This window comes from Parasteatoda tepidariorum, chromosome 1 (genome assembly GCF_982258835.1).
Source record: "Parasteatoda tepidariorum strain Cologne lab strain chromosome 1, Ptep-v5.0, whole genome shotgun sequence".
NCBI lineage: Eukaryota > Metazoa > Arthropoda > Arachnida > Araneae > Theridiidae > Parasteatoda > Parasteatoda tepidariorum.
In genome coordinates this window covers 61,969,164-61,995,999 of record NC_141755.1, presented here as the reverse complement: position 1 = coordinate 61,995,999, position 26,836 = coordinate 61,969,164, and positions in this window count along the sequence as shown.

The following is a 26,836-nucleotide window of genomic DNA, read 5'->3' as shown; positions in this document are numbered from 1 at the left end:
TGTATTACCGTTATCATTTACGCTAATCATTGGAACGATGCGTAATTATTATCTAAGTACAAAGTTTACAAAGAAGAAAAAATCTATTTTAAATTATTATTAAGTGGATATTCGGTCAAAAGACTTTGAATAATATTTACTTAGTCAATTAAAAGATATCATAATTTTTCATTGGAGTAAACCGTTTTTTATTAATTTATTTAAAGGTATTTTTTTGAATTTTGTATACGTTTTTTATAAATTGTTAAAAATATTTTTTAAGAAAATGTTTCATCCTTTAAGAAAAAACTATTAATATACAAAATATTGCCAATAAAAAAATGTGAGACTAAATATTAATTGATTTTGGTGGAAATACTAAATGTTAAAAACACTTTTATTCTGCTTTTAAACGCGGAACTTCATTTAAGAATAAATCAAAAATATTCATGTTTAAAATGGAAGAATGAAGATTTCAGCAAACGAACACAGACACATTTTCAAAATCTTTTTCTCGAGTTACTGCTTCATTTAAAAAATAGTTTTTGATCGTTTTGGGAAAAACCTTTTTTTTTTAAATATTATCCAACACATTTTTGCGTAATGATTTTTTCTTTCATTTGTTGAATCAAAATACGTAGTTCTTTAAATTACTTAATTCATATGAATCAATTTCATACTTTTTCAGCAAATTACAATTAAACAATCGTTTAATAACGAGTCAGAGGTACAACTTATTTACTACAACTTATTTCTACAACTTATTTACTGAACCTTTAAACGCATTCCCTACATTTGTTTAGACATTTGAAGCTAGTCTTGCAATGCGATGATCGAAAGAAACCATTAATCCGTTTAGTCCTAAGTGTTAGAAATTTGTTTAAAAACTATATCCCCGCAGTCATATTTCAATCTCATGGAAGATTTGGTTATCCCATGGAAAATATTAAGAGTACTGAGTGGGTGGCTAAATATTTCGCATTTAATTTTCTGTTGAAGTTCCTCTGTTGCTCTAACTGTGTACGGTCTTCCATTGTCATGTAACAACATAACTTACGGATAAAAACTCTTGGACCTTTTGAAACTTTAAAGTCCTTCAATGTCTGAATTAATAGCTTTATTGACTCATGTATGGTTTCATTTAATTAAACAAGAAAATATAAATGGGAAAACGATAGCTTGCTTTGCTAGCAATGCTAGCTGGGTCAGGGGGTAAAAGTCAAACATTTTTTTTTAAAACGCATGACTTTGTAAAACTTATAAATTATTATTCATGTTGTTTCGTACAGCCATCATTCGATTCAGCTTGAAAGACATACAAAACTATAAATTGGTAGGTCTAAATATTTGTTTGTAAGTTTCTCCAAACATTTTGTTTCTTCTACACCCCCTAAACATTCAACCAAATGTCGAGTCGTGAGCTCATGCAACATATCACCTCATTCATAAAGAAAGTGTTTATAGTTCGCTAGTTATTATTATTTTTTTTAATTTTAACTTAAAATTCATTTTTCTGAATTCTTTTGATTTCTGTTGCAAGGGCCAACAAAGCATATACACCGAAGAGCCATTACATTATGACCACCTTCCATCTATAATGATGGGCTCGCCCAAGTTTTTACTTTTTCTCTCCCAGTATCAATGTTTTCATGGGGCACATTAGGACCCATAATCCTCATAGAACTATCCCTGACGTCTGTAAACAACTTGAACATAGTTGCAGACCAGGTTCATCCATTGATGGCAACAGTTTTTCCTGCGGGGGATGGTGCTTACCAACAGGATAATGCTCCATGTCGTAAGGGTCGAATCGTCATGGATTGGTTCGAGGAACATTCCAGTGACTTTTAAGTCATGTCTTGGCCCCCAAATTCACCTGACCTTAATCGAATAGAGCATTTGTGGTCCTACTTGGAAAACCAAATTCGTGCTGCTACGCTACCCCCTCGCAATGTGAGGGAATTGCACGACTAGTTGGTGAGCGCTTGGTACCAGATATCTCAGTCTACCTATCAGCAGCTTGTGGAATCAATACCACGGAGGGTGCCAGCAGTTTTGAGGGCTAAAGGTGGTCCTACATGTTATTAGCAGGGTGGTCGTAAAGTAATGGCTCTTGCCAATATTAAAAGTATGTCTCATTAAAAGTAAGTAGTTTATTTTTGGGAAGTATTTTTCGCTTTCTGGCTCTATTACTCTTTATGAGCTAAAATTCAGATTCCAGTACAGCTTTGATTGAAATTTTTATTTAGTTATGCCATTTAAAATTTTGTTTGTAATTGCTAATACGAGGGTCATTTTTAAAGTGAGAACCGACATCGTGTCCACGCATCTTTGCCAAGCGACGTTAGTTCAGGGTCGGCAACTCTTGGCAAGTCTTTCATTACGCCACCATGACGTTTCATATCTCTTCTGGTGTAGGTTATACTGCTTCGTTTGTCGCCATGTCAATCAGTAGTGTCGCCTATAGAGAATTGCGTTCAGCAAATTTTTAAATGCAAAAAATAGTTGGTCCTGATGAAATTCACCGGCAGCATGTTGAAGTTTATGGTGAAAGTGTGATGAATGATGGAAATGTGCAGAAATGTTATGGGCTTTGTAATGATTGAAGAACAAATCAGGGCCTATTTGGGGCACGGGGCAAAATCTTCTTTGGGGCCGACCTCTGCTTCACTACTTAAGTAATGAAGAACCGAACTTTATGGAGGTATATAAATTTCTCACCTCATTATAGATACATAACAAGAAAATTGATTGGAACCTAAAATAGCTATAAAGTCCCGGCCCCACCTATGGTCAGACGAAATATCGTTCAGTCCATTTTATCAATTTTTTGACAACTGCAAGTCCATCATGCAGAATGCAGTTTTCTGATTGTTAACTTTGTCATCTAGCTACGAAAAAGTCATATCCTTCTTGACATTAGAGCAGATTCAGCTAAATTTTCGCAACTACGATGGCTCAATTAAGCCAATCAGAAGCCCATATTTTTGTAAACACAGCGCATTTTGCAATATATAAAAATACAGACAATATATAAAATATACATATAACTATATATATATATATATATATATATATATATATATATATATATATATATATATATATATATATATATATATATATATATATATAATATATATAAATAAATACAAGAAAACACTAAGAAAGTTAAGAAAAACAATAAGTTTATTTTTAAGTTAATTTTCAAGTTATAAGTTAATTTTTCTTTGTTTTATTCTTCATTTTGAACTTATATATATATATATATATATATATATATATATATATATATATATATATATATATATATATATATATATATATATATATATATATATATATATATATATATATATAATATATATAAATAAATACAAGAAAACACTAAGAAAGTTAAGAAAAACAATAAGTTTATTTTTAAGTTAATTTTCAAGTTATAAGTTAATTTTTCTTTGTTTTATTCTTCATTTTGAACTTATATATATATATATATATATATATATATATATATATATATATATATATATATATATATATATATATATATATATATATATATATATATATATATATATATATATATATATATATATATATATATTGGGAGTACAAATTAGTTCGGTCCGTTCTTTTGTGGTCGAAAATGCATTTATTTCAGAACAAAATGAATGAACAGATTAATCAAAGTATTGTCTATCTCTGGCTACTACTTTTTCCCACCTCTCAGGCAATTTTCGAATTCCATCTCAAAAAAATGTCTAGTCTTTTCAGGCGATCCAAGTTAGGAGCCAATTTTTGATTTCTGCGAAAGAAGTGAACTGGTGACCTGCAAAATCATGCTGCATCCGGTGGAAAACTAGTAATCAGAAGGAGCAATGTCCAGAGAATACAGCGGGTGCGGTAAAATATCCCACTTGAGCGTTTCCAAATAGTTTTTTACGACTTTTGAGAAATAGGGCTGACCGTTATTATGCAGAAGAATAACTTTGTCATGTCTTTGCTCATGTTCCGCCCTTTTTTCTCGTAATGCACGGCTCAAATGAATCAATTGTAGCCTATACCAATCGCCCGTAATGGAATCACCAGTTTGTAGCTGCTCATAGTATGCAAAACTATTAACCATTTATCATTCACCATTAGCCATTCTTGAAACGTTGAAACCATTCCCTACATGATTTATCAGTTGGAGCATTGTCAACATAAACTTCTGCAAGCATTCGATGTGCTTCAGCTGCACTTTTCTTCCAATTAAAGCAGAAACATAAAACCTCCCGCAAATGGTGCTTCATTAGCGCAAAATTTGACATTTTCAACAAAGTAAAAAACACGGTTTTTGTATGAAACTCAAAGCGATATAAACTGACTATTATTGACAGATGTTTAACCTCTCTGAAACCACTGAAACCAGCTGTCACTATATAACATTCATAACAGCAGAGCAATTTTTTAAAAACGGACCGAACTAATTTGTTCACCCAATATATTGCGTGTTCATACGAGTAATGAAGAAGTTAACATAAAACTGAAGGATTTTACACTGTACTGGTATTTTGGATCCAAAAAAATGTTCATTAAAGAAGGAAACGTAAAATAAACTTTCTATTCGATTTTGGGGCCCCCTCTTATGTGGGAGCCCTGGGCAACCGTCCCATATGCCCCTGCCTTAATCCTGCTCTGGAACAAATGTTCGCGATGAAGAACAATCTGAATGGAATAATGAGAAACACTGGATCATCCGCCATATAACTCTGACATACCGCCATCAGACTTTCGTCTGTTTCCAAAACATAAGCAATTTCCTGCAAGAAATTGCTCGGAAAATGATGATATAAAGATCAAAATTGTTACTAACTGGTTTAACGGTCAGGCGGCAGAGTTCTTTAATAATGGGATCCAAAACTAGCACCACGACTTGACAAATATTTCAATGTTAATGGTGACTATGTTGAATAGTTAATAAATGCAGATATTTCAGTTTGTGATACAATTTAAGTTTATGAATTAGGTTTCTCTTGCTTTCACGTCACGGTTCTTTAAGATGGCCTTGGACTTAAGAGATGGTCCTCGTAAATGCTATATTGCCGGAAAGACTTGCTCGTATCAACGTCGAAACTTGTAGTTAAGGTAACATAAGTAAGGTAACATAAGGTAGTTAAGGTAACATAAATTGTTGATGTTTATTTTTTCAGTATAAGTGCAATATGCCTGGTAAAACAATTTCCTAGGTAGACTAATGATACCTTAAATTCGTCATTCGAACTGACTAATTTATTTGAAAAATAAACAACTAAAAAACCAAAAGCTTTTATACTAAATTAAAGTTTTAAAATTGTCTGAAGCATTGAAATTTTTTTCATACCTTTTCAACTGATACCTCGTAAATAGTCTACTACTAAGTTTAAGCTTAACCGAAAATAATAGTCATTAAGATACAGCAGCCTAAAAATAAAGAGATTATTTTCTTCATAGACAAAATTTTCTCTTTTGTTAAATTGGATTTGCTCCAAAAAATAAATTATGATAAATGAATGGAGGATATCTTCGGTTTTGACGTAGCTACCATCTTATTTTCTTGTGCAATAGAACGCACCAACGACTGTGGCGAAGGTTAATGATTCTGATTCTCAGCAAAAGAAAAACTATTCATCATCCAGTTTTCATTCTTTCAGGATATTCTTTTTAGTTACTATTTTTCGAGCCTTAACTGTAAGTAAAAATCTAAAACTCATTCTTGAAGTATTTTACACGTTTGATTAAAATAGTACATTACAACATAAAGAAGCTATTGTGAACAATTTCTATAAATATGTGAAAAGAGCTTACTAATTATTATTTTAGACATATCTAGTGTTTTTTTATTGAAATTTAAGCGATAATCTTCATTTTATATGATATGTGACTTGTTTGGGATGTATAATTTTTAATAGTCTTTTTTTTTCTTCAAAAGAATATAAATAAATAGTTGTCTTGTTCACTCTACACTGTAAAAAATGTGGGACCAAATTACAGTATAAAGTACTGGCATTTAGGATGCATCATTCATAAAATCCATTTCACAATATAATCCATTTTAACCGTAGTTTTTACAGTAATATTTATTTAATTAGAGTGATTCAGTGTTTTTACCGTAATTGTTGCTGCAAAAATTACGGAACAACATACTTTTTGTACCGTAAAATATTCGAGTAAAAATAGATTTAACGATAAAAATGTACTGGTATCGTGAGGGCCAGTACTTTTTTACCTTAATTTGATTCGAAATTTTTTACAGTGTAGGCCCATGTCACAGGAATCGTGTGGACTACTCATAAAACCAATTATCTGATCTATAACTTTTTAAAAAGCAAGTAAATTCAAAATGGAAATCATTCCAATCTAAAAATACAATCTTGCATGAATAATCTGACCAAGAATTTTATTATAATTAATGATAAAGCTTAATATATACATAAATACCGACTTTCAGTTTAAAGGGTATTTTTACTTAAATAAGTAAAGTGATGGCAAATGTTATGCTTTAATATTTGATTTGATTTAATAAAAATAATTTGCAATAATTTAACCACCATGACCTACAAACAATTTTCAAAGAAATATCTACAATTCCTACTTTGAACACATTTTTATTTTAATTCTTGGCAAAGAGTATAAAATAATACATCGATGATCGCCGTAGGCCCATATGTGTATATACAATTAAAAAAACTCTATTAAGAAATAATGTAGAATTGTAGATATACACACTATTTTGGTACAATTAGAAAAATATTAAAAATGCTAATTATATTTTTGTTCTGCGCAGGAAGTATAGTTTAAATAAATAATTAAAAGTTTCCTAGCTCCTGCTGTCATCATTCAAAACCCATTAACGACAAGTAGAATTCCCTAACGATGTAGAGTCCATCGTTAACGATTGAAAAATAAGAAGATTGCTTAATTAGTTTAAGATCTAAAAACAGGAAGTGTTATGATAGATATTTTCTGGAAAATTAGTTTAAAACTAAATCTGTTCTATTAGAAAAACATTAATAAACCTTTACTTAATATAATTCGAAGTAATTTATATATTAGAAAGAAAATCTAAGTTAAAATTTGTTTCAAGTAGAAAAAAAACTCAAAAAACTTATAAAATTATCTTTTAGTAATTACGATTTATAATTCCGTGCAAAAAGTTTTACTTTTTCTCCATTAGGTGTAAAGATTTTTTCCCATTTGCATTTAAATTGCGCCTTTAATTTATTTGTTTCAAAATAGCAAAAAACCTTTATTGGATAATGTAAATCAATAAGTACTATTGTATATAGTAGTTATCTAAATCATGGTATAACTAAATATATCACTAGTACCATTGAAGTAAAAAAATCTGGAACTTGACAATAACATTTTTATTTTCTGGGATTCTAACCTGGGAGAACTTCATAGATTCAAGGAAGAAATTAAGTTGATGTGAATTAAGTATCTTTTAAAAATAAATTAAAATCGTGGGGGGGGGGGAGACTGCTTATATCCTTGTAAGCTGAATCTTAGAAAAAAGAATTTCAAGGTTAAAGAATTTTCAGGAGCAAGCATTCGATTTAAAATAATTTGATATCCCAAATGTTATCAGAATTGGAAACTGCTAAGTGTAGATGCTTTTTCAACTTGACAATTAAATAAATCAAGCATTTAAATAATAAGATGCCCTGAAATTAGATAGACATCATAAAATAAAATTTTAAAAAAAATGAATTTAATTTCTATTTTCCTGTTAAGTTATTTTGAATACGAATGCATTGGTATATCAAAATTATTTATGTTTTTATTATTTTTTTTAAATTTTACAAATTCTTAAGAACTAATTAAAATCTATATTATTTTAACCTTTTATGTGTCTTTGAAAGGAGATGAGTTTCTAATAATGAAAGTAGGTCAAACTCGGTTAAAAATCACTGATTTAAGCCATGCTAAATCTTTATTTAAAAAAAATATTTACCAAATGTGGACTATTTATGCTGTGGCGATACAGCTAGCTCCATCTAATGAAAATATTTTTAAACTTCCATTATTAATATTCAATAGTTGTATTCTGGAAACCGCCAACGGGGATGTAAAATTATTTATTATTAATTTAAATTTGTTTTGTTATTAAGCCCTTGAGTGCTTGCCTCATTTGTGTTTTTACAATGAGTGAGCATTTTGCCTTTATTCCCAGTTTCGAATAATTAAATCGGATAGATTTCTTCGGAGAACCCCAGCTTTTACTTTTAAAATAGTATTGTAAATATGCCGTTAAGTGCATAAGGCATCAAAATATTTCTCTTTACTATTTGGTCTCTGGCTTCTGGTTCATGCAGATATAAAATCGATTAACCGTTGTGTCTTATAATCAACTTACATTTAAAAGGAGTATACTATTAGAAAAGACGTTTATAGGGGGTAAAACTCAATCATTAGATATTTAATAAATGAAAATATCTAAATAATAATGTGTACCTAAACAAGAAAATTCTATATCTAAATTAGTTATTATATTTATTGAGTAATTTTTCACATTTTGATGTGAAAAAAATTATGGAAATCTTCTTCAAAAGCGTATGGTACCACTAAATCATTCTAAACACAAAATTGTTTTAACAAATATACATTTTCATTACGAGTTCATTTTTATATTCTCAATAATAACCCTTAACACAAGTTATTTCTTTCATCCCCAACTCCAGAACTCTTAGTCCACAAAGACAAAATTTTTTTAGAATTTTAAAACTTTTTACGCATTTATATTGCATTTCATTGTTTCACCTTATAAAAAATTTTGAGTAATAACACAGTTTTCTTTTTATAAACTGTAACTCCGCCTCGAGCAAAAAATAAAAAATTCTCAGTACTTGACTTTAAACAGAAGCTCATCCAAGATTGGTTGAATTATTCTTCACAAATTAATTGTAACAAAAAAATAATCTTATTATACGAAATCCACACCGATTTTTCGCCTTTTTAATGCCTTTTGCTCTTAAGTGGATCTTTTATTTAGGAAAAGCTTGAATTGCCTAGCGCCTTGGGATGCATGGAAGATTTTTTTTCTTCTCTTCAACTACTCAAGATCATTTATCACATCTTCCTCTTTTTCTTCCGGGAAGGTCACAACGCCCACTCACCCTTTAGTTATAAATTTTGCTTAGACCTAGTTGTACTGTCGCTAAATTACTTTATGGCTCATTATTCTTAGAAACCTTCGAAAGAGTTGCCTTTCAGAACCCTAATCGAGATTTAGAATATTATTAGAATTGGAACATTAACTATCTGTTATAAAAGGCTAAATTACTTAACGAGTAACTTTTATAGGTTATCTTAATTAAATGTTATTTTCATACGTTAACACCGGTTCAAGTGGGTGTTTAATTATCCGCTTCCGTGATTATACCGAGTTAAGTCGGGTATGTATATATTGTAAATATTTATTATGCCGAGAAAACTCGGGCTTAGCAGAATTTGTGCGTTTTGCTTTATCCCGTTTTTACTCAGCCGGCAGCAAAAAAAAAATAATCTGCTGAGTTTGGAAGTTTGCCAAGTTTTGTTGTTGGGTTGCGGAACTGCACGCGAGCTTCGTGCGATTGTATATACCAGGGGTGGCCAAGTTTCTTGATAGTCGAGCCATTTTTCAAAATTTGAAATCTTTCGCGAGCCGCAATTAAATGCATATTTAAAAGGTACGCAAAAAAGGTATTAAATTTTTTTTTCTACATAAATTATATTAATTGAGAGCATGTAAGTAGAAGTACAAAATATGTGTATTGAATTTAAAGATCAAAAATTAAACACATTTATTTTACTTTTATTGATAATTCTTTAAAATTTGGTGAATAATTGGTGACATTAATTCTTTGAAATGTTGGTTAGTTAATACTGATCGGTGTTTGGATTTATCGAATTTTAAAGTGGAATAAAATGATTCATATAAGTACGTTGTTCCGAATATTGAAATAATTCGACAAGCAGCCTTTTTTAATTCAGGATACTTCGATTCTGGTACAAAATTCAGTAATCGACGTCGACTTATATTTTAATTGTAGAGCTTGATCTTCTTGCGTCTCTAATAATTCTAATTCTCCAGATGCTTTTTGGGTCATAATTATATTGGAAATGGAAAAGTCACCTTGAATTGAACAACGTTGCACTTAGCCTTTCATATTTGTTCTCATTAATTTAAAAGAAATTTTAGAATGCAAACGGAACGATAATAATTTTTTTTTTAAGAATATAATAGCACAAAAATGAAAAGGGAACTCGGGTACATTTATCGGGAGCCACAAATAATCCTTCAAGGAGCCGCATGTGGCTCGCGAGCAGCAGGTTGGCCACCCCTGGTATATGCGATGGTTGCTGAATTTACAAAAAAAATGGCGCATCACTTCACTGACGCTTGGAAAGTATCACTTTGTGCTGTCTCTTATTTCAAAAAGTTTCAAGCAAAGACTGATAGTGGACTTTTTTAATTGCACGAGATAAATCGGGATAGTAAATTAAATGTTTTTACACATAAAAAAGAATAAAATTTCAGTTTAAAACTTGTGTATTAGGTTGTTTTAGTACCTTATATTTATTAATGAAATTAAAAAAAATATGTTGATTTTTTTGCATTTTTTTTCTTTAAAAAGATTGATAAGGGAAGTGGTTAAAGGAAATAAAATTTGCAATAAAAACAATTTTGAAGCTTAATTTATTTTCACTGTTTCCTTTTTTTTTTAATCGTAACGTAAAAGATACCGTCGAATAATTAATTCAAATACCAAACTCATTTAATCTTAAAACCTTTTATATTTACATCAGAATTACTTTCAATTTTATTATGTACTCAAGCAACATCGGTAAAACTCAGATATTCAATCTCAGAAAAATAAATTTTAAATTGAACTGTAATATTGGTACCTTGAATAACAATACGGTGCAAATTCGCAGCATTCTTAATAAGAAGTGAAATTGAATCGAGTTTTCGTTCAAATTATATCATAGTATCGTATAATCAAGTTCAAAAGATGTAATAATGTGGTTAAATTTTGCATCTTAATACGGTTAAGGGATATATAAACGAGATTATGGTTCCACACCCTTTACAATTTCTAACTGTAATATATTGAGGTGACCCAGCCTCGAATCTTGACAAACGTTGATTGGTTTGTATACTGCTTGAGTTTTTGAACCTCGACAATGATGACACAAAATATCAGCAGTGGTAGGCTGATTGTAGATCGGATAAATGTTATAATTTGCCTAGCCGTGGTTGGATCTCCTGGTTTAAACCTCTATTCAAAGCAGAGAAAACTGTGCATAATACAGTCGACTCGTGTTATAACGACCCTGTGATAGAACGACCAACATGATATAACGACCCTGTGAAGGAGTCCCAATTCACATCCATAGAAGATAACGTTATTTTACTCTTGCTATAACGACCGTAAGAAAGGTCAACTCCTAATATAACGACCCTCTCTGAATTTGAACACCGCTCTTTTCTAACTTCCTATTGGAAAGTGGGGTTGAATGGTTAACCTTGAACAAGCACACATATGTTAAGTCCTCTTAACATGCTACTTCAACAAATTAATGCACATCAAAAAATTAATGTCTTCGTCTAATGAAGCCTCGTTTATGTTCCTCGGTTTACTCTTCTTTATAATACTGCAGATTATGTACATAAAAAAAATTCGTTATATATACCGCAAATTATGTGCATCAAAAAATTAATTCATTAGAAACTAGATTTTTTTTCTGTCAAACTATTTTTTTTAATCAGTACTTTAAAATAAAATTCTTAATTGTTAACAGTTGTAATTCAATTGTTAAAATGTCATTATGTTTTATTAATGTATGCATCCTATCCTTTTTTGGTTTATAACATGTATACCACAAATAGTATATGCATGCATTACGACGTTTAAAACCATTATGTGACCGATTTTCAAAGGAAATTTGCTCATTTTGATATAGCGACCATTTGATATAACGACCAGATAGGGGCAGTCCCGATGGGGTCGTTATAACGCGAGTCAACTGTATAAAAACTAATAAGTATCAATGCTTTACAATTTGAGTTTTAACTCAATTGAGCTTTTATAGTGATAAATTATATTTTATATGACAATACATATGACGATATTCGATATAAATGTACGATAAAGTGGAAATATAAATATATTTAAGGCATTGACAGAAATAAATTTGATTTGAATGGCACCAAGGAATAGACTAAACTATTGATTGATAAATATGCATGGTTGATAATAATGGATTGATAAATACACAAGGTTGATAATTTGATTGATAAACGTTATGTGATGCATGGTGATGTGATGTGATGTGTAGTTGAAGCATAATTGTCTTGTTTTTGATATACTGACGAACTTCGTACATGAAGTATAATTTTGATTATTTATATATTTATATATTTATGTATTTATACTTATATATTTTGTATTTTTATAATTATTATCATTTATGTATTCATTTTTATATCTATGTAATTATTTTTATGTACGTTCAATCTTCATCATATATGATGAAATTCGCTGCCCATTTATTAATCCTTACTTTTATTCCTAGGCTACAAGGACCAGAAGGTTTTTCACCTCAACAATCCTCGCCATATGATGAAGGGGTAGGAGGCCACTCCGGGCCAACCGAAGCGACTGCTTGAGCAAATAGACCGCTAATCTTCCGAATTGATCTCAGAATTATACCGCTAAGAGCTGAACAGGTAAAAATTTTGGGGCGTACTATATCACTCAAATTTGCTTATGCCTTGCTAAGTTAAACACCGAAGACTTATGTTTTAGAATTACGAAAATAGTTTCAAAATTGCCCAAAACGAAATGAAAGTGGTAGAGTGGGTTGGAGAAGCTTCTCACTATTCTCACTTTCTTCCTCCGTGTTGGGAACTTTTAGTTTGCACATTGATTTTTATTGTTACTTTAAGTTTTTAGTCGAGTGATGTATGCTTTAAAGATATGTTAATAATGAAACTTAAATGAGTAGCATTTTCAAAAGGGTAAAATATTGGTAACTTTACAAAGAAAATTTGTTTTTACTGTTTTTATAAATCCAATTTTAGGATTTAAATAAATATATTTTTCTTTATCTTAACATATAATAATAATTCTTAATATATAATAATAATATTTTCTTATATTTTTCTTATAAAATATCTTCTTATTTACAAGACTAGTAATTTATTACTAGTCGGAATCTTGCTAGCTTCATGATATAATTTCAATGGTTAAATGTTTGTGTACTTGCAGTAATAATTCAGATTTTTACTTTCCTACCATAGCCAGAGCACTCTAAACTGTACAGAAGCTTTGTGCCCCATGTCAATGAAAGATTTAATCAATTACTGCCCTCTGCCAACATAATTTACAATAATATTACCGTCGAGGAGAATTTATTGTCGATTTTTACAGATCAAATCAAGATTAGCTAGAGTACTTAAATTTCCTTTGAAGCTCTATGCTACGATGCAAATTATTCTGCTATAAAATTATTATGCATTAATTTATGCAGTTTTGTGCTATTTGTGTTATTTGCAATAATTTTCAAAGCTAAAAGCAGAAAAGCAATCATCGTTACAAATAATCACTGCTACAAACTGAATTTCTCACGAAATCACTGTCGAAGGAAATTTAATTCCTGCCAAATATTCTACTTTTTGCTGACTTACTGGAGTGCTCACGTTATACGGGTACCTCTGTGCTTGATTGCAATGCGAGTTTTTATCATTTTCTGATCACAACAATTAGAAATTATTAATTTATTTTAGTAAAATTATTGATCACTGATAAAAATTTGGAAGAAACTTTAGTGTTTAAATCTTATCTCGGGTTCCGATCTTGATAACAAATTAAAAAATAATAGCTTCTTTACAATTTTACAGCAGACGAATTCATCACCATATTATTACTTTATTAAAATAATCAAGGTTTCCAATATAAAACTGCAAAGCGCAATATGATCTCATCATAATAAATGAAATGACCATTAGAACGAAAAATACAAAGCAATGATACAAGTAATAGAGCGAAAAGTAAATGAAACATCCTTAAAATATCAAAGATTCATTTCATAAGAATACAGCAAATATAATGACAGTTTTTAAAATAGCTACTGTTTATTAAAATAAAAAAAGGCCAACCAGTGAATCATGCGACCCTTTTTTGCCAACTTAACTGAAATAATTAAATACAATAATTTTGGTAATAAAGTGGAAAATATATTCATTTCTTATATTTTTTTAAATACGTAATTTCACATGGCAAAACACAAAATTTGAGAGAAATCGAATTTTAAAAGAGTCATATATCTAGAATTTTATTTCTCAGAAACTATTTAACCAATTTCGCACAAATTTTGTATTTTGCCATGTAAAATTACGTACTTTAAAATGAAGTAAAAAATTACATTCCTTACAATTCAAAATTTTTTGACTATTATTAAGTAAAATAATAAAAAATATTTTCTAAAATTTATTTTTTGCATGGAATCATATCTGGATAAACAAATTTTATAATTGTGTCAAAATTAACATTATGGAGTTCAAATTTTGGATCGCTCTCCTGACCAAACTATGAGGACACTATTTTCCAGATTGCTGTTACTTCCCAGATTTTAAGGACCAGAGATCCGAATCCATTGAAAAATAGGTTTGTTTATACAGAGAAGGTATGTTTTTAGAATTGATTTCGTAACTTAAACTCGTCTACACTAATTATTATTTGTCGTCGCCCCTTCGAACCATTAAGATTGAGTCCTAGAACGTAAAGATCCGATTGTTAGATCAAAAGTTATTCAGAGTAGTCCGTTTCTTTTTTCCGACGCACTGTACATTACATGCAACATGTTTTTCACCACTGGATAAATTAAAATTACTTTTAATTAAGAGTAGGGGAAGCCCGGGCAAGATGGGCCGCTTAAGGAAACTTGGTTTAAAAAATAGTAAACTAGAGCAATTTTATATCTTTTATATTACAAACAAAAAGTGGGAACATTGCTCTTACATATCTCATACAGAAAATAAATAAATAATAAAGTTCAATAATAATAACTTATCGTAAACAAAAATAGAACATTGTCCCATCTTGCCCAGGCTACCCGGGCAAGATGGGACACATAATATATTTCAAAAACCACAAAAATTAATGTCAGAATAAAAGAATAATCGACAAAAAAAAAACGTTCCTAAACACCACAGTTACTGCATAAGAAGCGGCCAAAATCGTAATAAGCACTACACACTTCATGAGCCCATTCGAAACAATCTGAACATTGAATCCAGTCTTTAGTAACAGGTTCAGCGTATTTTTATAATATATATATATATATATATATATATATATATATATATATATATATATATATATATATATATATATATATATATATATATATATATATATATATATATATATATATATATATATATATATATATATAGCACAATAAAAACAAAGAGAAAAACGAAAATAATTAATAAGTTTTATATTAATAATTAATAAGTTCCGGTACGCGTAAGTTCATTTAATTCGCTCCTCACTATGTAGATTTCCTTTCGTGTACTGTTCTCCAATCTCTTTACATTTTATTTTCAGTTTTTTGCTTGATATATTTGCTTGTTTTTCCGTACATATTTTTTACTTAATGTGTTCCAATTTCGTTTCAATTTTTTTGAGTGCTCCTCACAGTGCTGTATTGATATATTTTGCTTTGGCTATATTAATACAATATTAGAAAGCACCCCTTTTGCTGATATAATAGTGTGAGCTGATGAAGAGATTATATCTTTTCTTAGTTTTGTTTTCCAAATTTCAATTAATTTTTTTTTAGGGTATTAAAAATTATGTTTTTTAAATACTTTTAAAAAATTATTGTTAATAATTTTCTTCTCTTGTCATTATTTTTTATTTTTTTCCATATTTTCTCAATTTTTTAGCTTTTATATATATATATATATATATATATATATATATAAGTTCAAAATGAAGAATAAAACAAAGAAAAATAATAGACATATGAAAAATAAAGGGGGGGGGGGGAAATAATAAGTAAAAAAATAACAAACAACGGTTTAAAAAAAAGAAAAGAAGAAAAAAAAGGATTAAATTTTATTTAAAAAACCGGAAAAAAACCAGAAAAAAAAAGATATAATCTTTTCTTCAGCCTACACGATTATATCCGCAAAACAGAGTGCTTTCTGATATTGTATCAATAAAGCCAAAGCAAAATATATTAATACAATAGTGTGAGGAGTTAATACAATAAATATATTAATACAATAGGTGATTCCAAAAAAAAATTTTATAAAAATAAGAACAAATAAAATAGATCACAATAAGTAAAAATAAGTAAAAATAACATGTAAAAACAGGAAATAAAATAAATTAAAAAGAAAAAACATTAAAAGGGGACTATAAAGCGAGTAGTAAAATCAGATCAACTTACATGGACAGAAAATTTTTCAAGAATGATTTAAAAATGTTTTCGCAGAAAGATTGCCAGATTACAAAATATGAAAACAAAAGATGAAAACAAAAGCGCAAATTGAGTGTAACAAGACGGTTTTAAAGTGCCGTCTTTACTGCACTGCTGAAGTGATTTGTTATTCTGAGCTTTGATTTGTTAGTTACCAAGGATGGGCCCGAAATGCATGTGCGCAAGGTAATATTATACTGGATAATTTTAGAAATTGATCATAAATAGTTTTAGAAGATAGATATTTATTTAAAAAAACATATAAAATAGAAAAGAGAAACATAAATTGCCCGTTTTGCAAATAATTTTAGCCGCGGATTTGCACGATATGGATTAGCACATAGAAAAATTCTTTAAATTATCAAAGAAAAAAATTTTTATAGATAATTTTAACACGGATATGCCCGAAATGGATTTGCTCATGGAAAAACTGTATAGATTAACAAAGGAAATTATTTAGTAAAGGATTTTTAGTAAATAATTCTAACCACGGATTTGCCCGAAATGGATTTGCACATAGAAAAATTATACAAATTAACAAAGAAATTATTTAGTAAATAATTTTGGCAATGGATTTACCTGAAATGGATTGAGTGCTCCTCACACTATTGTATTAATATATTTTGCTTTGGCTTTATTGATACAATATCAGAAAGCACTCTGTTTTGCGGATGTAATCGTGTGGGCTGAAGAAAAGATTATATCTTTTTTTCCGGTTTTTTAAATAAAATTTCATCCCTTTTTTTTTTAAATGTTGTTTGTTATTTTTTTACTTATTATTTCCCCCCCCCCTTTTTTTCATATGTCTATTATTTTTCTTTGTTTTATTCTTCATTTTGAACTTATCTAATGAGTTCTGTTTACTTGTAGCTTAAGCGCAATAAATGAAACTTATTGTTTTTCTTAACTTTCTTCGTGATTTCTTGTATTTATTTATTTATTATATATATATATATATATATATATATATATATATATATATATATATATATATATATATATATATATATATATATATATATATATATATATATTACCTTATTTTTTATGCTTTTTGCCAAATCCGGAAAGTTAGATATTTATTACTTTACACTTTTATTATTCTTTGACTGTCCCATCTTGCCCGGTCCATCCTGCCCGGATAGTACATTTTTTTAAAAAATTATCTGCAAATTTGCTGAAACAAATACATTTTAACTTTCACTACCTACTCATTATGTTTGTTCAATAATAACACTGCAGTGCCACAAATTTGAAAAATTTATTGGAATGTATGAAACAAATAATAACAACATGCAAAACTGGAAAAGTATTTTAACACGTTATAAAAAAAAAACAATTCTAGCATTTCGGTAACACCTTGTGAACTGACGAAAAAACTTGTGCGTATTGAGAACAAGAAAATTTTCTTTTCGAAAACGCACTTTAGATGTCCCTACCGTGATACGCATGGAAGAAAAAGCGATGTCCCGTCTTGCCCAGGTGTCCCGTTTTGCCGGGGCTTCCCCTAGGTTAAATTGCAGTAAAATAAGAGGCAAGGAAACCTGAAATTGGTCATTTAGCTGTATCCGACGTAATTTTATACGTCCCACATTCATATTTTAATACTAAATTTCATGTATATGCATTTACTAAAAACATAAAGTGAATTAATTTGAATGCTTCAAAATTTTATTAGGATTTTAATTTCATTAATTAAAATTACTTGAAGTAATAGAAGTTGCAAGTTTCTCGAAAATGTGCAATTAGCAATCATATGACAAAGCGATCAGGCGATGGTATGACGGCAATATGACACCGCAGACTTGAAGCGGTCAGGTAATGATATAAACGTACATTGTACTCAAGCAAGAATAGTTACAATGTGAACCTTTTAGCTTGTCGAAAAGTGGTCTGAATTTTGAGTGATGATAAATTGAGTCTGGAAAAGTTCAGGAAGTTTGCATTGCCATCGAGCTTAGAGTTTTACCACGAAAAGTGGACGAAATTTCAATTACAAGAGTTGAACGATTTTATTAAAATGAGTTCATAAAATTATCTTAATTAACGTACATACATATTGATGATAATCTGTATAATTCTTTATCGATACAGACTTAAAACGAAGAAAATAAACTGTGACGCAATTTTTGCCATTTTTTAATTCACATAACATAACATAAACATAAAAACATAACATAACATTAACATAAAAAATGCAGACAATAACAAAAAGTAACTTCGTAATTAAATTATTCGTCAATTTCACAGAACATCAATTATCGTTTATATGCAATGCCACAAAATATTTTTGTTCAAAAGTAGATTTCGTATCATTTTATGGTTCAAAACAAAACAAAAAAGAATTTTTTTAATGAAAAGTCCTTCATGATCTTTAAATAATTCTTACTTTAATATAAAAACATTTTAGTAAATATTGACCTTCACTTTTGTTTTAGAACGCTTACAAGTGACTTAAATAAAATTATAACTTAAGTAATCCGTTTCTTTAAAAACATCCTTTTTCGTCATTTAAACATTTTTTATATAATTTCTTCAGAATGAGTGTTCAATAATAATTCAATTTAAATCTCATTTTTATATTTTCTATTCTCAAGTCTCAAATGAATTCTAAAATATCAACTTCTAATAGCGATAATTGTTTAAAGTATTAAATTTCTCTCTCTTTGAAAACAATATTTCAGCTGTAAATTAGTGCTTATTATTTATTTTTCTATTTTATCATGTTTCACGATTTCTAAATGTTATGTTGTCTTATTATCAGACAATAATTGAGGTAATTGCGTGTAATTATGAATTTTTCATATCTAACTAACCTGAAATTTTACCTTTAACATCATTAAAAATATTATTGATGCTAAGTATTTTCTCTCCTCTCTTTTTTTATTTCATTTTTGTGAGCTTCTGAATTTATTTTGCTAAGCCCTAATGAGATGCAAGCGACTCTTTAATTGTGGAGATGTTTTAATTTTTACCCTTGCTTTTAAATATCAATCAAGCCTTTATTTATCAAAAAGTAAATTGGGATTAATTTTGCAATTTATTTTATTTTTTTCACTGTGCTATTGTTTTGTTTTAACTTCCAAACGCTGAAATATTTTTTTTTCAAAAGTAGCGTAGGTCAGGGAATCATTTAATCAATTGATGTCAGTACACTGTAAAAAAAAATTCTGATGTGAATTGTGGTTTAATGTATAGGCACAATGGGTTGTATAGCCGTGATCGCTGAGGGGATAGAGCGTTCGCCTTCCAATTAGGCGAACCGGGTTCGAATCCCAGTCGATACGGCTTGCACCGGACACAGTACTGATGTCAAATATCCTCAGTGGAAGACGGATCATAGGTTAGAGTCCCCCTGTCGTCTGGCTAACCATGAGTTGGGAGGTTCTCGTGGTCTTCCCCACCATGTAACACAAATACGGGTTAGCTCCTTCAAAAAGTCCTCCACAAAGGCAAATTTCTCCCAATACTCGATCTAGGAGTTCCCTTGTCTTCTGGATTGGATTCAAAATTACAAGGCTATGGAGTTGAACATTAGTAGTTGTAAACCCATAAAATTGGGTCGGCTGTTCAACGACGGTTATAAAATGAAAATATAAAAGGGGTTGCATAATCCGTAAAATACATTTTACCTTAAAATATTATACAGCAATTTTTACAGCAATCTTTATTTAATTAGAGTGATTCAGTGATTTTACGGGAATTATTCCTGTCAAAATTACTTATATCATATATTTCGGCTTGTAACATGTTCCGGTAAAGTTGTATTAACGGTAAAAAGTACCGGTACTTTCTACCGGAATTTGATCCGGAATTTTTTACAGTTGCAAACTTTTGTGATGAATGGTGCATAAATGCTTCGGCCCTCATGACCCAAAGTAATTCTAGTAGTAGATATATTATGACTGAAAGGCGCATTACCATTAAACTGAATATACGGGTTTTTTATGGTTTTTCTCTCACAGTAAGCAAATGCTAGTTAGTTTAACTTATAATGAAATGGAAAGATATTCAGCGCGTGTAACGTCTTTCAAATATTTTGCATACAGCGTTTCATACGAGGGCTCTTTTTTAAGTACGGACCCTTTGAAAAGAAAAAACAAACGAAAGAAAATTTTCAAAAAGCAAATTTATTTTCAGATTCTGCATACGTTTTTCTCTTGGCACCAAGTTTGTATAAACCAAGTTTGTCTAAAATCTTATCATACCTTACAACTAGATTTAGAATATCCTCTTCATACAAACTTGCTGCCTGTTCTGTTAACCAAGATGTCACGTTGTAGTGATTTGCAGCCAAAATTATGTTTGAAGTATCTCAGCGCAAGATCTGGGCTGTAGGGAGGGTTAGTCAACCAAAAGAGTCCAATTAAGCTGGCATCTGAGCTGCAGAGAGAGTCATTGTCATAGAGTAGCAAAATTCTCTGTCAGCATGGCAGAGAATTTTGCTACTTCACTAATCTGCCAATGAATATATACATCAGACAGGTGTTTTGCCGACAAAAAACACATCACTGATCTTAACTCGTGAGTGGCGGGTGATTTGTTAAATTTGAACATTTTATAGACGCAAAACTGACCGTACAGTTCACCAACACAGCTGCAACTGAATACAGTTGTTCCCAAGGAATGCCGGGACACGACACAAGCACTCGTTGCGAAGTACGCGTCACCTCTACAAGAAAACGGCCCTTATTTTAAAAAAAAACCCGTACAAGTATTGTAAGCTATGTTGATTCTTATACGGGGAAAATTAGAGCGCCAAAGTTGCACAGATAATTTTTTCTGGATTCAGTTTCTCTTTAGTTTTAATTTTTAACTATGTGTTTCTACAACAGTGCGATTAGAAACATTAAAAAATGATCCCTTCGCTTATTTTAGACAGACAGATGATCTAATAGTAAAAATGTGATTGAACGATGAGGCAGTTTGTAGCAATATACATAAATATTGGTGAATTCCTTTAGAAAGTAGTGAAAGTTAAATAAATCTGTTATATATTTAAGCAAATGTTTTGATTTTTAATTTGTTTTATATTACGCCCAAAATATATCACACTAGTGAAAATAAAGTATTTATCATTAATTAACTTAGAAGAGAATGCGGCACAAACATAAGAATACATTTTAGGTCAGTAATAAACATACAGAAAGACAGACTGTGCCGTTCATATGTCGGGATAATTTTTAAATTTATCGTCTTCCGTATAACAGTTTCATATTTTTATTTCGTAACTCATTATAAAATCAAACCATGTTCGTCTCTTTCAAAAAAAGTTACGCTTTTATATTTTTAATGGATTTTTATAGTTATTTTAGGTTTTCCTCTAGAGGGTGGAGAGTTTTTTTTTATCGCCTTTATTAAATTTGAAAAGATTGCTACGGAAAATGAAGGGAATAATCAATAGTGGAATTTTCACAAGTTTATAAAGGTAAAAATATTTCGCTATATTTCGCTGCCTGTTCTAGCTATTATTATAGAAATGCATAGCTGTACAAAATTTATCCTACAATTCATATTAGAAATGCTGCACGCAAGTGTTTTTGTTATTAGAAAGATTTTTATAAATTGAGAGCTTTTAAAAAAATAGCTAAATTATTTTGTGTTCGAAAAAACAAATTTCTGAACTTAAAGCTAACAATGTATGGTATGGAAATAGTTTCCATAATATTTTTGGAATTCCACAAATGTTTTTGGAAAAAATACCCATAAAATATGGTTTTAAATATGTATGTTAAAATTTGGTAAATATGATAAAATTTGGTAATTTTAACGTGATTCCTTAAAGCGTAACATAAAAACATTTATTCGGTAGAATTTACTTTTAACTTTTGTATTTTTTACTAAATATATGGTAATAAATACTATGGTAAATAAAAACTATGATTTTTAAAACCTGATCTCCAATTTGAATATCGTAAGAATTCGAAAGACTGTCAGCCTATAATAAAATATTTTCCCGAATGCTTCAAAAAATTCATTGTAAAATTGTTATTTTGTGTCATGAAACATAAGATACACTGAAAACTATTTAAAACAAGCAGAATACCCGTTCTATATGCAGGATAAAAAATAAAATCTATATTAATAAAATAAAGGATTTGTTTACCGACGCCATTGATACTTAATTAAATTTGGTAATGGGTACTACCGGTTGTATGGCAATTAGTGTTGTTTTAAATATTATTAAAAAGCTAATAAGAACGAATATACTTACCATAAGGATTGAGTTACTAGGATTTTTACTGATCTGTGAGATAGATAAGTACCGAATAAATTACTTGACTGTGGTAAATTTTGACTTTCATGAATTGCCCTTGAATAACAGCATCTGGCTGTATGATTCTGACTACAAGTAATGCTTCTTTTCATGAGATAAAATTCTAACAGGGTTTCAAGCTTAATCTTATAACGTAAAGCAACGGGAAAGGGTGAAAAATTATAATAAATCATTTTATAGAAAATTTGCCTGAATTATAGCATTTTTTGCACTTAAATTTTTATCAGTCACAAATAACAGAAAGTTACATTAAAAATATTTTAATAATAAAATTTAGCTATTCAGCTACTTACGTTTTGGTGCTATAATAGTTACTCAGTAAGTATTGGAAACTAAAGGTTTTCATAAGGTCTTCAAGTGGTACGATTTAGGAACTTCAATGACTAATTCCTACAACCTACTTCCTAAATCGTACCAACATCAAAGCCTTTGAGTATTTATAATTAAGTGAATGAGTTGAACACGCTTAACTCAAACAACATTAATTTATTTATAGTATAATAAGAAATGTGATAGGTTTTGTATTGTTACAAGTATAGTAACAGTAAGCCTATAAACCATTTTATTTCATAACCGCCGTTGAACAGCCAACCCAATTTCGAGTTGATGACTACCAATGTTCAACTCCATATCCTTGTAATTTTGAACCCAATTCAACCAAGACCAAGGAACTCCAGGATCACGTATTGGGAGACATTTGCCTTCTTGGAAGATTTTTTAATGGAACTAAACTGCATAACGGGAGAGGGAAACCACGAAAATCTCCCACGGTTATCCTGACGGCAAGGGGACTTAAACCACGATCCGTCGATGGCTAAGGATATTTTACATCGGCACTGTGGTCGGTGCGATGCGGGTACGAAATTCGTATCGTCAAGCCATCGCTGGGATCGAACTCCGGGTTACTTCGTTGGAAGGTGAGCACTCTCCTGAGCTACCACGGCTCCCTAATAAAAATTAGTGGAGCATGATTTTACGTGAAACAAATTTCAAGCGTATATTTTTTTAAGAGCAGCTTAGATAAAAGCATTTCGAGATGTATAGCCACCTTCATTATTCTAAGGTTTTAAAAATAGGGAAATTAGGGATGCTTGGGACAGATCAGTGCATTAAATTGCGTTGCTAGCCATAATTACTAAATCATTACTTTACTAACCGAAAAGCTCATCAGTTTTTCCTTCCTGGTAACAAGAAGAAAACAATTTTTCACCATAAGGATATTGAATCTTAGAATTTACTGAAATAGTTTCGTTTTTTTTCGGACTAATTCAAGTACAGTTTGCGGTACGATTTGTGCTACTGAGCAATATTTTAAACCGAGTATTATTCCAAGCCACAAACAACAGTTTGCTAACAAAGAAAGAAACAAACCATAGCATAATTAGTTTGCTAAATATATGATGTATTTGAAATTTTGTATATTACTTAAGTTCTACTATAGCCTTATCCAGGATGCTCTAAAATTACGTTTAAAACTTCTAAAACTGATTAACATAAAAAAAACTTAACGCACGTACACAACGACTTGATTCTTCCTCGTGAAAAAAAAACTTCCTAAATTTATCCCCAATAGCGCTCTCACTAGAGTTCTATTTCAGAAATCAGTGTTGGTACTATTTGGGGGAGGTACGATTTAAACCGATAAATGCCGTTCAATGAGGGAATCAATAAATCAGCATTACAAAATCATGCAGATAACTGTAAAGCATGTAACGACTGAATTTTGAAAGGGCCGTGAAAAACATATTACCACATTATCTGTATTAGATACCTTGAAACATACATTACCTATATTAATATATTTGGTTCCAACTCAAATAACAACTAGTTCCACGTTACCCGTCGATAAAGTCAAAATTAATTAATTACCATAGACATCAAAAGTCAATTGTTAACCGTCTCCCGATTCAATTAAGTACCTCACCACCAATAGTTTTGCTCTTAATAACCTTTTTTATCAATTACTGTTCGTTTTAATTTTTGGAGTAAAATAGAAACTTTTAAAAGCATTTCTTTTAATTAAATAAGCACGTGATTGGCTTCAAATATTTTAGATTTCGATAACGTAGCTCTCACATACCATCCACGTTGCTTATTTTAACTTACCTGATACAATAAATAAAAAATAAATAAATATTTAAGAATAATTAATTGATATTTTTTTCGAAAAGACTACTTGATATTTTTTAGTCATTTTTAGAATCAGAAGCAAAACGAGTCGATTCACGTCATACATTTTCTGGAAACAGAATTTCTAATTTAAAGTTCAAAAGATCAGAATTCCCACTGCAGGTCCTTTCGGCCATTTTTGCCGTTGCATTTTTATGCTGGTAAAATTCGTTTTCCAATTACGATATTAGATTGTGACTGATGGTAGTCATATTAAAAATATTGTAGTGTGATATTGATTGATTAATAGACTGCCAAAACTTGTTATGTTAAGTTCAATTATTTCTCTTCGATTTGCGGGTTTGCGATTTGCAGAGCTAAAAGTCGAAGTTGAACTAACAATGTGAATTTTACGAGAAAAAAAGCACGCTGTGTTGCATGAAAATAAGTTCTTCACATGAAGTATTTTCCTATGATTTATAATTCGTCAATCTAATTTAGGACACAATCTAATTAGGACACTGACAGAGAAACCTTTGAGATTTTTTAATACGAGTCAATGTCGCTCCACTGAATTTTCTGATGGGAAAAAACTTCATGGTTTCTTTTTTACTATACACTTCGTGTCTCTGAGTGTAGATATACGTACTCAAAACTTTTACCACTTTCTGACTTGTTGTAGAGCACTGAACTCTTAGATATAACTCCAAGCCTGTACAGTACAAGTTTCAAATTACTTAGACGTTACAGCGTAGTGGCTTAAAAGTTGCAACTTTTCACCTTCCAATGAGATGAACTGGAATGATCAAAGCGAATCAAGGTGATGGTTGGTCGATAAAAATTCCGAACCCAGCTCACACTGACAACAGTGTTGATGTAAAATATCCTCAGTGGTGGACGGATCATGGGTTAGAATCCCCTTGCCGTCAGGCTAACCGAGGGATATTTTCGTGGTTTTTCCTCTCCATGTAACGCAATTGCTGGTTAGTTCTATCAAAAAGTCCTCCGCGAAGGCAAGTTTCTCCCAATACTTGAACCAGAAGTTCCCTGGTCTTCTGGATTCCGTTCAAAGTTACAAGGTTACGGAGTTGAACGTTAGTAGTCGTAAACCCAAAAATTGGATCGGCTGTTTAACGACCGCTATAAAATAAAATAAAATTATTTCCTGACCATTTCATGTAGAAATCTACATTGGAGCTCTGTGTTGGCTGAGAATACACGTTTTAATTGATTCTAAATTGCTACAAACAATATTTATCTCCAAATAGAAATTAGCATAATTTAAAATTTCGACTGCTTTCTGAGTTGCTAGGACACTCAAATTTCAACTGGAACTCAGCTCTTGATGACTTAACAATTACGTCCCACACTCTGAAAATTGCTGATAATTTAAAATTCAATTTTACCGTGAAATTTTAAGAAACAAAAATCTGATGTAATTTCATTTTTACAGTAATATTTATTGTATAATCTCTGAATCAATGTAATTAAATAAATATTTCTGTAAAATGTTGCAATAAAAATGAATTTTACAGATGCTGCATTCAGCATGCCATTACTTTTTACCGAAGTTTATATTGGAATTTTTAATTTTGTAATTATTACAAGCAAAATTTACAGTAGTTAAGAATTGCAATCGCTTTCTGAATGTTTACAAAACTGAGAGGAATAAAATGAAATTTTTTAAATACTACATGTTGAAGGTAGACTAAAAGGTAGAAATTTCATTAAAAAGTAATATTAATAATAATTAGTAGTAAAATAATTAGTAGTAAATAATTGGTAGTAAAATAATTAGTAGTAAATAATCAGTAGTAAATAATTTGAAGTAAATAATTAGTAGTAAAATTTAGGAGTAGTACTAAAGTCCTTATTTTCGTCAGGCATAAAATGTAAAATGTAGGACTCATTATCTCCTCCGTAAATACAGTCTTAGACTCAAAAACAATGTGCTCGACATTTTTATTTCAGGTT